Here is a 14,439-nt window from a genome sequence, read left to right on the forward strand (position 1 = left end):
CCGAAGATTCTAAAAGTGTTGATCCTACTCTATATCGACAGATAATTGGTTTCTTAATATATTTGATAAATACAAGACTTGACATTTGTTATGCTATAAATGTTCTCGGTCAGTTCATGTGCAAACCTAAACAAACTCATTTAGTAGCAGCAAAACACATTCTCAGGTATCTCCATGGTACAATTGGATATGGTCTCAAATACACTAAAACTAAACTAAATCTAAGAGAATATACAGATTCTGATTGGGCAAGAAATTCAAAGAATCGAAAGAGCACTTCAGTATGTTGTTTTATCTTGAGTTCAGCAATGATATCTTGGTTTAGTCGGAAGCAATCTTCAGTAGCGCAGAGTTCTACAGAAGCTGAGTACATAGCTGTATCTATGGGAGCAAGAGAAGCTGTATGGTTGAGGAAACTTCTATTTGGACTATTTGGGAAGCCACTTCCACCTACTACTATTTATCGTGATAACCAAAGCTACATCAAGCTATCTCTTAATCCTATGTTTCATAATAGATCAAAACACATCGAGATACCATACCACTATGCTTGAGACATGGTTGAGAAGGATGTAATCAAGTTGGAATATATTAGTGCAAAGGATCAAATTGCAGATACGCTTACCAAACCACTTGCTAAGACAAAAGTGGAGTATTTTCGTAAAGAACTTGGTATGGTTGTAAAATCTGAGGACATGTCTCAAAGAAATTGATTATTGTACATTTTTTTTATATATTATAAATAAAACCTATGATAATCATTAAGGAGTGACGACTTCAAGATTATTTCCCTTGTATCAGGAGAAGTTGTTGTAAAGTGATGTCCTTACAATAACTTGTAGCATGATTCATTCTTAAGAAAGTGTTTCATGTAAAGGCTTTATCTTATAAATCAACTAGGCGGTTGATATCATTAATTTGATTATCTACAAGTTGCTTGTATAGATATATTTTCGGTACTTGGTGTATATCTTGCCCTGATATTCTGATAGGCCATTACCACACTAAGTACTTGGTGATAATCATTAATTTGATGTTTCTGATAGGCCATTACTCTACAGAGCTTGGTGAATATCATGTGATTGATATTCTGATAGGCCAACTCTCATATTACATGATGTCATATATAAGTCGATTATATTAATCAACACTTATATTTGACATTGTATAAAAGAAGTCTTCTAATCAAAGACCTCTTATGTGTGTTTATCATACTAATCTAAGAGGAAGTGTTAATGTATAGATTAGTTAAGATGTTATTAATAACTCTTATATTCATGTTTGTATTATTCTATATGTATGATATATTTAATATACTCATATGTGTGTGTGTGCGCATGCGCGCAGATATTCTAATATACAAATACAAATAAATAAGTTATGAATAAAATGATTTACATCGATATATATTAGTACCTCTTTCATCGATATTAATAAGTTGATGTCTAATCATTTTCGGGCATCGATATATTCTGGGCATCGGCATTTTAAATGGTTAATAACTTACCTGTTGTTAATAACAGTTACGCCAATAGACGTGACTCAACTATGAGTCATGGCTATTGGTTGTGACCCCTGAACTTGACGCCCACGTATAAGATGCAGATCCTCTCTGCCTTTGTAAAAACAGCGAACACATATATAATCAAGTCCTCCAGTATTTTATAGAGCAGAGAACACTTCTTATCAGTTTTCAATATATATACATATCACAGGTCCCAGGATCTTCATACCATCTTCAAGTTTATATTATATCCTGTCTTGAGCAAGTTATTCTGAATAATAATAAAGTCTTCAGTCTGATACTTTAACAAAATATATTAGTTGACTGCATATTTTTGAGGTTCTCAAGTAGAAATAATCATACCCTTAAGCAGAAATGTCAAATGAATATTCTCAGTATGAATTAGAAGCATATCTTTTGGTCTTATTGTCAGATTGTATTTATTTGAGCTCAATAGCACAGTTATAGAGGAATATCGCGGTCCAATCTGATTACATACAAAGACAAATTAAAGGAATACATATCTCTCATTCCCATGCTGTGAGATTTCCAACTTTTGAAGTTGTAACTGTGAATGTCAACTAAATATCTACAAAGCTCTGCTAGGATTGAACAAGGCACTCCAATACAGTGCCTCTATTTGAAGAATTAAGAATCCCACAATAATAGCAATGATATAAGCCAAGCTATTGAATTCAGCAAATGTTGCTTATTAAATTGCAACCCTCTTACTCAAGAGAACGACACCAAACTCAATAACATTCAAATGGTCTCCTTGAAGCATGCTTGGTAAATGCCACAAGATCACAGAATTATGATTGAGGAACTCTTTGTTAATAAGCAAGATATATATTCTTCACATGCCCATTCCAGAAGTAGTGGCCACACCAATCAATCCTATTGTGCCATTCAATAAGGACAATCTGTGTGTTCAAAACTCCTGTAATATTCCCTGAGCCTCAATACATTGTATACACATTCTCCATGCTATGCTGCTGTTTAAATGATTAAATCAAGATCACATCATGAACAGTATAGATTAATGAGGCGCATCACTTCATCCAATAGAAATCTTCATTATCACTCATGACAATCCAATATTCTCAATATGTGGCTTCAGACTTTAGTGGGGATTGATATTATTAATGCTCCTCTTATTTTCTCCAGTGAGAACAATCGTGAAATATATTTGTAATGTCCCCTCTTTGGGATTTGCCCTATATTAGTCCTGAAATCATAACTTTAACGTGGGATAAGAATGGCAATATTCTTATAAATATAATAGTAAAGTCTCTGTCTGATATTCTCATAATCCACTTCTCTAAATTATTGGTGTCTTTTCTGTGATGTCCCTAACTTCCTACAATATAGTCTGCACTCAATGTTGAGGGTCGCCCGATTCTCCAAAAGGATATGCCAGTAATCGCAAGCTTTAGATCTTTTAGTTCTTTCTCTAGCAACCAAGAGTATAGTAAAGCTTCTATGCAGCTCCTGGTGCCAACTATATTCTACTGTCCAAAATCCTTCGATAGTTGTGACCATGATCTCCCAGCAGAGTAGGAAAGCACTTAATTCTTATGTTGTCAGCGATCTCAAGCAGAGAAAGGTGATGCATTCTGGTCTATATCCGGTCCGTATCAGCCCATGCCTTCAATTTGTCTTCTCATGTTTGTACCTGTTGAAAGATGACCTTTTGAAAGGTTGCGTTTGTTCATTGACCAAAATCTAGTTTATATCTTGTATAAGATAATATGAAACATATTTTTTGATGATATTTGATATTAATATTTGACTTATATTAATAATATTTGGTATATATGCTTCTGACTTTTATATGTAATATACTAATACATATTAGATTAGATTTACCTCAAATTATTAGCTGATAGGTTTTTACTACACGGGCACTCCCCACCAGATTAGTCTCACACGGCTGACGCCATCGGATTTGTGATCGCCGGCGATGGTGGCCAATTGCCCAAGAAATGTCTTCCCATGTAAGAAACCAAATCGGACAACAGTAGCCTGAACTAATCAAACTTAATGTATATAGCTAGTGTAATGACTGTGGTTCTATCCCAGCTTTAACTTTTTGCAATATGGCAGAGATCACAAAATAACTCATACAAATACTACAAAGGAACTCAGATATTACAGTATACTCTAAAAATGCATTTAGCCAAATGTTTGATTTCTTCAAGTTTTCATCCCAAACATGGTTTATGATACCAAATAATTTAGGAATGTCACACATAGATTCATGATTTGGACAACGATCTTAAAGCATATATATAAACCAAAATGCAGAACAAATAACAAAGGCACCTGATGCTGCCATGAACAGGTGACTGTCACACAGCCATAGCATGGAAGAGTGTGCCATTTGCTGCCAATGCTCATGCCGGACTCCTGACATCTTGATGCCGCCACAGATGGGGTGTCTGTTCATGTGACCATACCTGGAATATCATCCCAGTCTGCTGCCAACGTTATCGGGTTGCTATTATCACCAATCACACCCGCAACACTATGAATGCACACGTTGTATACTCGGGTTTTCCCACACGGCTGACTCAACACCTTGACTCTTCCTTGCAGCAAGGTTATGGAATGCCGGCACCTCTCACCACCACCTCACTGACTCAGAATTGTTGTCTATAGGGCTCACGTTGATGGCATGGCCTCTCTACCCACCGTTCTGTATAATGACTACAATCCTTTTATCTTGTGGCCTCTAGAAAACCCAGAGATCTTCTCCTTGTGTAATCTCGTAGGCTACTGACTTCTGGGTGCAGATTCTTGGCCACAATGGAGCTTCCAACAAACTCCACACTTGGTTATGAATATAGTCTCCACTAAGTTGTTGGGGCTACGTCCAACTCCTCAAACTGCCTCAAGGGGTTTCGTCCTCAAGAGCAACTAGTCACATTTAAGCAACCTTTCATTTACATAATATTATATTTTCATTGTGTGAATCCCAATGTAGCTCCTTGCTTTTTATAACCTTGATATGAGGAGAAATACAAACAACTAGGCAATGTGGGATAAAAGCCAATTTCGTCTTTTAGTCACTTAAGTTACTTTTGTCATAAAGTAACTTTATAAATCAACTTTATAAAATAAAGTGACTTAACTATAAGAAGCTCCACACTTCAATATCTCCCCAACGAAACCAAATAGAATCCTGTGATTGGTTGGCATCCTCAAAATAAATGTCGTTAGCCTATCCGAATGGAAAGAAGACCAACAAGGTGCCATAAGGCCTAGTGCGGAGAAGGGAACATTATAGTCCTCCCTTCCCGAGATTGCTTGCCCTCAAGCAATCTCAGTGTCAGATGCTGTAGGATTGATTTGCCCTCCTAAGAGGCATCTTCATATGGAAAATCCTTCCAGCGAATTAGATACTCCCTAATGGCCCTGTTACAAAGCTTCCTTTCTCTGATCTCAATCACCTCTGCTGGAACCAAAACTAGCTTCCCTTCCACATCAAGTGGGGGCAATCCAATGGAGGGCACTACATGCTGACCAATCGCCTTCTTGAGGCAAGAAACGTGGAAAACATTATGAATTTTGCTGCCATCTGGCAAGTCCAACTCATAAGCAACCTCTCCAACCCTCTGAGTAATGCGATAAGGACCATAAAATCTAGGTTGAAGCTTTTCAAACCCACTCTTCCTCAAGGAGCTCTACCTGTAAGGTTGGAGACGAAGGTAAACCATGTCACCTAACTCAAAACTTCGCTCTGTCCTACGGTGATCAACATACATCTTTTGTTGATTTTGAGCTTGTAGAATGTTCTCCCAAAGAGATCTGAGAATGTCTTGATGATCCTATATCCAATCTCGAGCTAGTGGTGCTCTATTATCCTGCAAAGCTAGATCTAGGTTGAAGCTTTTCAAACCCACTCTTCCTCAAGGAGCTCTACCTGTAAGGTTGGAGACGAAGGTAAACCATGTCACCTAAATCAAAACTTCGCTCTGTCCTACGGTGATCAACATACATCTTTTGTTGATTCTGAGCTTGTAGAATGTTCTCCCAAAGAGATCCAAGAATGTCTTGATGATCCTGTATCCAATCTCCAGCTAGTGGTGCTCTGCTATCCTGCAAAGCTAGATCTAGGTTGAAGCTTTTCAAACCCACTCTTCCTCAAGGAGCTCTACCTATAAGGTTGGAGACGAAGGTAAACCATGTCACCTAACTCAAAACTTCGTTCTATTCTACGGTGATCAACATACATCTTTTGTTGATTCTAAGCTTGTAGAATGTTCTCCCAAAGAGATCTGAGAATGTCTTGATGATCCTGTATCCAATCTCCAACTAGTGGTGCTCTGCTATCTTGCAAAGCCAGATCTACAAATGACAGAGGTTCACTGTCATGGAGAGCTCGAAATGATGTCATCCGGATGGACATAGGGTAGGAATTGTAGCAATACTCCCCTAGATACAACCATTTAACCCAAGTTCTCTGTTGCCCTGTTACATAGTTCCGGAGATAGCCCTCCACCCATTTGTCTATTATCTCAGTATGCCCATCCATTTGTGGGTGGTAACTCGTGTTGTGTGTTAATTCTGTACTTGCCAATCTGAATAGTTCCTACCAAAAAGTGCTGAAAAATTTGCTATCTCTATTGCTCACAATGGTTCGAGGGAGACCATGTAGGCAAAAAACCTCTCAAAAAATAACTCGACTACCTAAGAGGCCGACCAATTTGCCGCCATAACAAAAAAGTGAGCGAACTTAGTCAATCTGTCCACAACCACGAAAATAGAATCTCTGCCTTGCACTCTCGGTAATCCTGTAATTAAGTCCATAGAGATACTCTCCCATTTCTGTGCTGGAATGGGAATAGGCTGTAATAATCCAGCCGGAAACTTGTGCTCCGACTTGTTCTGCTAACAAGTCCGACATTCTCTGACATGCCGAAGGACATCATCCTTGAGGCCCTTCCATGAAAACCTTTCTCTAACCTGCCTATAGGTTTTGAAGAGACCTAGGTGTCTGGCTGATGGTGTATCATGAAGAGTCGCCATAATTTTTCCCTTGAGCTTGGACTCTGGTACGAGATAGATCTTATCCTTATAAAAAATCACATCATCAATTACCTTGTACCTTCTGTCCTAGAGCTGCCCATCCATGATTTGACAAGCTTGAGTATTCTTAGAATACTCAACCAGCAACTGGGACTTCCAATCTGCCGATATCTCGAAAATGGCACAACACTCTACAATTAAAGGTCTCCTGAAAAGTGCATCAGCAACTATATTGTTCTTACTCTTGACATACTCGATGTCAAAATCATAGGCCTGAATCTTGCTGACCCACTTTTGTTGTCTTTCATTGAGATCCTTTTATTCTAAGAAGTATCGCAAACTGTCGTGGTCTGTCTTAATCGTGAATTTGCCACACCAAGTACTATCTAAACTTGGCTAAAGCATACATAATGGCTAACATTTCCTTGTCATAGGTGGAGTACAATCTCTCACTGTCCTTGAGCTTTCAACTCTCATAAGTTATCCAAATGCCTGTCCTGCATCAGAATTGAGCCAGTTCCGCTCCCTGAAGCATCACACTCCAGGAAAAAAGGGCGCGAGAAATCGAAAAGTGTCAAAATCGAACATGTGCTCATCACCTCTTGAGCTTATCAAAGGTCACCTCTACATCATCTATCGACCTAAATGCCCCTTTCTGTGTGAGATCGGTGAGGCAAGTTGTTGTCTAGGAGAATCCTCTAGCGAACCTCCTGTAATAAGAGCAAAGATTGAGGAAGCCCCTCAAATCTGATACGTTCCTCCGAGGTGGCCAATCTAGGATCGCCTGTATCTTTTCCTGGTGTACCTTCACCCCATCTGCACCAATCACGTGTCCAAGGTAAAGAATCTCAGTCAATCCGAACTCACACTATGACTCCTTTGTAAACAATGAGTGCTCCTCTATAATGCTAAGTACGTCATCTAGTTGTTGCAAATGCTCCTCCCAAGTTCTGCTGAAAACTGGGATATCATCAAAAGATACCAACATGCTCTTATGCAACTGTTTTCTAAAAATATGGTTCATACATGACTGAAACGTGGTTGGCACATTGGTGAGCCCAAATGGCATAACCAAGAACTCAGTGCCCATAGTAACATCGAAAAGTCGTCTTATGCACATCCTCCTCATGAACCCTTATCTGATGGTATCCAGATCTAAGATCTATCTTCGAGAAATAGACTGCCCCATGTAATTCATCTAGCAACTCATCAATGTGAGGAATAGGATACATGTTCTTAATGGTCCTCTTGTTGAGAGCATGATAATCAATACAGATGCGAAGAGTGTCATCCTTCTTCACCAAAACTACCGAAGAAGCAAAGGGGTTGGAGCTAGGTCTGATGTGTCCCATGTCAAAGAGTTCCTTAATCGTCCTTTTTATTTCTTCTTTATAGTGTCTGGGATGACAATAAGGAGTGGTAATGATGGGTTAGGCACCCCCCTCCAACTCAATAATATGCTCAAACCCTCTATCTAGGGGAATGCCCAGGGGTATGTCCTCAAAAACCCTCTTGTGCTCATCCAGCACCGGTTGAATGTCAACATGAAGTTGTTGTCCTGAACCTAATGTAGCCTTAGAGGAAATGAAACAGTGTGCTGCCCAATTCATGTCATCATGCCTCATACTAGCCTCCATCCTGTGAGTTGAAATCAACTTGGGTTCACTTTCTAGCATGGCCTCAAGAATCACCTATCAGCCATCCTATAAGAATTCCAGCTGCATCTTATCATGATCAACTGTATACCTACCAATAGACTGCAACCACTGTCTCTCCAACTGTTTACCGTACTGGTAAAGAAATCAACGCATACAGACAATGGAACACGAACAGCAGAATTATATTCGCATATGCCAGACATACATTATGCTTGATAAGATTAATGATAGAAGATGCTTTACAATGATCCCAGACGGGATATAAATACTATCCGCCGAACCTTCCCGAAGAAGTCTGTCGGCCACAAACATTATGTCCGCTACAAACTATTTACCCGTTGGCTACAAAATACAAAACACTGACAACAATCATTCCGTCGGCTACAGAAACACCGATGGGACCATCTAGTCCGCTGACACCATCCCCCCCAAAAGAAAACTCGTCTCCTGACGACTAACAAAAGTAAGAGACAACTTATAGACAACAAAAGAAATACTAGAGAGAAGGGGGCATCCCAGAAGAGTGCTGTTGGCGACGTAACTCATACACCTACTCTGTCCTGATGCGGAGATCTGTCTGAATCTAAGAATTAACCTCGACGGCCTCCTTTAGAAGAAGCGCAGCATCCATAGCCTGCCTCCTAGCTAACTACATCTCGTGCTCAGCTGCATCCTTATCTCGGACAGTCGCTTTTGTACCTTGCCTAGCCACGTCCCTCTCCTGCACCACTGCTGCCATATCTACCAGTAGTGCTACCCGCTATGCTGCCCATGCTGCCTGCTGGTCGGCCAAGTCGGCGGCTAGCTTCTCTCTAGCCTCTCTCTCAGCTGCCAATGATCTCTCTACTGCAACCCTGTCCACCTCCACACGCCGACAAGCATAGTAAACATCCTTGTACAATCCCACAATCTCATGGGCCAGCTTCAGCAGAGGGGTGTCACTGGGTCCCAACTCCGGCTCAGTAGCCCAATCTTTCAACATCTCAACTGTCTCCACCGCCGGCCAACCCCTGTCTACAAAACAAGTCTGAAATCGTCGAGGACAGATCCCACGGATATATGCTCTGATCAAATGCCACTCCTTTCGCCGAGTCAGAGCCTGAATTGCCACATTGTGTCCCTTCTTCAACGCAGGCTTCATAGTCGTGAGGTAATCTCTACACCTGTCCTCATCCGACCCGTAATCCTCCTTGGTGAAGTCCTCCAACGACCATTCCGCATCACTATTCGCCTCCTCATCAGTGGGAGCGATGCCCACATCCGGTGCCGCCTCCTCCACTGTCGGCGCAACCACGGCATGTGGCATTCCCTCCTCCTGAAGCTGAGGCTCTAGTACTGTCGGTGATGTTCCTGAACGCCTAGGAGACTGAATGGACGAACCCCGCTTGGCAGGAATGAGTAGAAACTGCTGCCTCAAAAATACACTAGCTCTATCCGTCACCTCCGGTTGGTCTAACTGTGCGAGCTCCATGTTCTCCTCTTGTACTGGTTGGGCTGACTCGACCTTTGCTAATAAAGATTGTAATGACCCTTACTATAAAGGCCACTGAAACCCTCAAACTGGACTTAGGAATTTTGTCAAACAGTTGGCATGTAACCGAATAAGGCTGCAATATTACTAATTGTTGTACAATGAAACCTCAATATATGATGCCAATAATGTATGAACAACAATTCCAGATTATAACACTACCAATCTAAGAGATAGATGACAATATGAAACTCAAATATGAAGTCCAATGCAATTCTGATTTTATGACAGCAAATAGAACTGATTACAATGAGAGACTGTCACGACTATGCACTTCTAATACATCAAGCTCTTGACAATGCAATGTTATGACATGAACAATAACCCAGTTCAGATTTGGAATGCAAATGACGAAACTTTTACAACAGTTATTAATGACTGGAAATAATTATTTATGCAATGACAGTGCTGACTGTTCTAATCCAGAACATGCAATATTTTGGCAATCAAAACTTTAGTTTGTGCACCTGGAATAGCTCCAATTTTGCCGGATATGAATGCTGAATTAATGCCACACGAAGACCTCACAATCTGCCCCAAACCGACTCACAAAATTGCTGTTGCTGCCCAACTGACAGGGCTGTACAGGTACGGCCTGGTACGGCTGCTAGATAAAAATATTGCAGCGTTTTTTGTCACTCCAAAAGCAATAAATCTGGGCACCTAGGGTTGCTGAATAACCCCCTAAAATATGAAATTCATCCGTCAAGCCAATTAGGAGTTATGAGCAAAACGTGGGTCCAAACCCTGGACTGGCAGTCTGAAAATAATGCACAACTGTGTCTTCAAACCCTGTTAATCAATCCACAAATGCTAGGGCACAACTGAAACCCTTATTCCAACCCAAGTAAACCCTTATAACTGAATCTCAATGAAGTCCAAATGAGATGGCTGAATTACCAACTCCTCAAATGCAACAATTCAGGTGATATTTCACACCCTCAAAGTCGCCAATCCAAGGGAGTGATTCGTTCCCAAAGATCAAATAATAATTTGCAGACCCAAGAGACTACAAATTTGCTCCACAATGGAAGAAGTAGAAGAAATCTCAAATCCAAGCATGTCCAAAATGAGAGGCCCAGCCCTCTATTTATTCACTTTTCTAAGAAGTTGCTAGAACTTCTAGAAACATCCTTTATAAAATCTCATTATAATGCACTTTTTCTAGAACTTCTAGAAACATCCTTTATAAAATCTCATTATAATGCACTTTTTATAATAAAGTAATTTTATAAAATAAAAAGTGCAACTCAACTTAAAATTATAACATGTAGGCCCCAATAACACATAATAATAAAATATAACCTCTTAACACTTCTTCAAGAGCAAGATATGACCATCTGATCCGTAGAATTGACTCTCTCTCCACACCATTTGCCTACGAGAGTCTGGAATAGGCAAAATCCATGATCAATGTCATGTCGAACTAAAGAGGGGACATTACAGTCCGCCCCTCCTGAAATTGCTTGGCCTCAAGCAATCTCAACGCCGGGTGCTGCAAAATAGCTTCCCCCTCCCAAGTAGCATCCTCAACAGGTAGATCTTTCCACTTAACCAAGTATTCTCTGATCACTCTTCTGCGAAGCTGCTTTTCTCTGCTCTCCAGGATGGATTCTGGCACTAAAATCAATTTTCCCTCATCGTCTAAAGGAGGTAATACTGCGGAAGGTACCACATTCTGACCCAACGCCTTCTTGAGGCGGGACACATGAAACACATTGTGCACCCTGCTGTCTGCCGGAAGCTCCAACTCATAAGCCACCTCACCAATTCGCCTGATAACCCTGAATGGTCCGTAATAGCGTGGCTTGAGTTTCTCTGCACCACTCTTCTTAAGAGTAGATTGCCTGTATGGCTGCAACATGAGGTAAACCATATCATCCACCTCAAAACTACGCTCAGTCCTCTTCTGGTCTGCATACTGCTTCTGCTGGTTCTGGGCTCTCGCAATATTATCTTTGAGAGTAGCAACTATATCCTTACTCTCCTGTAATAATTCTCCTGCACTGGGTACCCGGCTGTCGCCCAACAACAAATCCAAGAAACTAGGTGCTTCATAACCGTAAAGTGCCATGAAGGGTGTCATCTGTATAGTGATGTGATATGTAGTATTGTAACAATACTCGCAGAGATATATCCATCTGACCTAGGCTCACTGCTGAGCTGCCACATAATTCCTTAAATACTCTTCCACCCATTTGTTCACAATCTCCGTCTGACCATCGGTTTGTGGGTGATAGCTAGTGCTGGGTGTAAGCTCCGTGCCACATAACCGGAATACCTCCTGCCAAAAATGACTCATGAAACGGCTATCCCTGTCACTCACAATGTTCCGAGGCAATCCGTGCAATCTGAAAACCTCCCGAAAGAAAACCTCTGCCACCTGAGCTGCTGAGTGGGTAGTGGTGATACGAAAGAAATAAGCATATTTTGTTAATCTATCTACCACCACATAAATACAATCCCGTCCTTGTACCTTGGGCAAACCTGTGATAAAGTCCATGGAGATGCACTCCCACTTCCTGTCAGGGATCGGAAGTGGCTGTAGGAACTGTTCCGGATAGGTGTGTTCTTGTTTGTTTTGCTGGCAAACAAGACACTCTCGAACGTACTGCAAAACATCAGCTTTCAGCCCCTTCCAAGTGAACCGCTCTCGAACTGACCTGTAAGTCTTGAAGTACCCGGGATGGCCTGCTGTCGGTGAGTCCTGAAATGCTCTCAAAATCAGTTGCTTAACCTTCGATCCTGGGACTAGGTAAATCCTATTCTTGTAAATGATTAAATCATCTACAAGTGTGTATCTGGTATCAATCACTGTTCCCTCCACTATATCGGAGGCCCATGTATCCCTGGCATACTCTGCTATAATCAAGTGTCGCCAATCCTCTGATATCTGAACCACAAGAGTGAGGTGTGGCCTTCGAGAAAGAGCATCTACAACAACATTCTGAGTTCCCTTGACATATGAGATGTCAAAATCATATGCTTGCAACTTACTTACCCACTTTTGTTGGCGATCATTCAGGTCCCGCTGTCCCAAGAAATGCCTCAAACTGTTATGATCAGTTTTAATACAAAACTTGCTACCCACAAGATATTGTCTGAATTTGGCCAAAGCATGCATGATGGCCAACATCTCCTTATCATATATACTGAATGAACGCTCGGGGCCTCTGAGCTTCCTGCTCTCATAAGCTATGGGGTGCTTATTCTGCATAAGTACAGCACCTACTCCCTCTCTAGATACATCACATTGAAGCTCAAATGGCTTCGTGAAATCAGGTAATGCTAGAATTGGGCACGTAGTCATTGTCTCCTTAAATCTCATAAAACAGTCCCGTGCCTTCTGAGTCCACACAAATTCCCCTTTTTTCAGTAGATCTGTCATGGGAGCTGCATGTCATGAGTAGCCACTGACAAACCTGCGATAGAAACCACATAAACCAAGGAACCCCCTCAACTGTGTAAGGTTCTCTGGTGGAGGCCAATCAACAATAGCGCGAATCTTTTCAGGATCCATCCGCACTCCATCTGCACTAATAATGTGTCCCAAATATAACAGCTCGGTCATCCCTAAGTCACATTTGGACTCTTTTGCATACAAGGACTCCTTCTGTAAAATGCTCAACACTATCTCCAAATGCTCTAGATGCTCCTACCATGATCAGCTATAGATCAAAATGTCATCAAAAAACACCAGCACGAATTTCCTCAACTGATGGTGGAAAACTCTGTTCATAGTGGACTGGAAAGTGGCAGGTGCATTGGTCAGGCCGAAAGGCATGACTACAAACTCAAAGTGCCCACAATGACATCTGAAAGCAGTTTTCTCAATATCCCATTCACGGATTCTGATCTGGTGATATCCTGATCTCAAATCAATTTTCGCGAAATAACAAGCCCCATGCAATTCATCTATCAACTCATCAATGCGAGGAATGGGATACCTGTTCTTAATGGTTCTCTTATTTAATTCCCTGTAATCAACACACATCCGAAGAGTTCCATCCTTCTTTTTTACCAAAACAACAAAAGATGCAAAAGGTGACTTACTTGGTCGGATGTGCCCCATAGCTAGCAACTCCTCGATGGTCCTTTCGATCTCATCCTTGAGTCGCTTTGGGTGTCGATATGGTGTGATCATGATAGGCTTAGCACCTTCCTCCAGCTCAATAATATGCTCAATGCCTCTGTCCGGTGGCCTGCCTGGTGGAATCTCACTGAATACCTTTTCGTACTTAATCCTCAATTTCTGAATATCAGGATGATATTCCGTCTTATGTTGCTCCTCCTGTGTAGGTGTCAAAGTACAAACAGCTGCCCACTCTATATCATTATGCCTAGTTAATCTCTCCAGCCACCTAAATGAGATAGTCCTGAAGTCTCCATTACGGATAGCCTTAAGCACATGAGTCCTACCATTCACTTCGAATTGTATCTCCATATCCTCTAGTCTCAGGGTAACCACCTTCAATGAATGTAGCCACTGCATTCCAAGTACTATATCCATGTCACCCATGTTGACCACATGATAGTCTGCCTTAAACTCAGTTGTTCAGGCGCAAAGGTAGGTCTCGTACCATCTTGTCACAACGAAGAGTGTATCCATCAGCTACCTTGACTCTTAGTCCCACGAACTCCTCAGTAATGAGTCCACGCTTCTCCACAAATCGTGCATCAATGAAATTATGTGTGGCACCTGTGTCCAATAATGT

The 14,439-nt window shown here is 41.2% G+C and overlaps 1 protein-coding gene across 6 annotated transcripts in view; it reads right to left on the reverse strand.

The window, feature by feature from the left end:
• LOC149570790 (WW domain-containing protein) overlaps positions 1-14,439 on the reverse strand; it is a 153,168-nt gene that overhangs the window by 36,935 nt on the left and 101,794 nt on the right. The gene's annotated exons all lie outside the window — the stretch shown is intronic.

The sequence above is a fragment of the Cupressus sempervirens genome, chromosome 2, assembly GCF_028749045.1.
Source record: "Cupressus sempervirens isolate cs-2001-9-10 chromosome 2, ASM2874904v1, whole genome shotgun sequence".
In the NCBI taxonomy this organism is placed as follows: domain Eukaryota; kingdom Viridiplantae; phylum Streptophyta; class Pinopsida; order Cupressales; family Cupressaceae; genus Cupressus; species Cupressus sempervirens.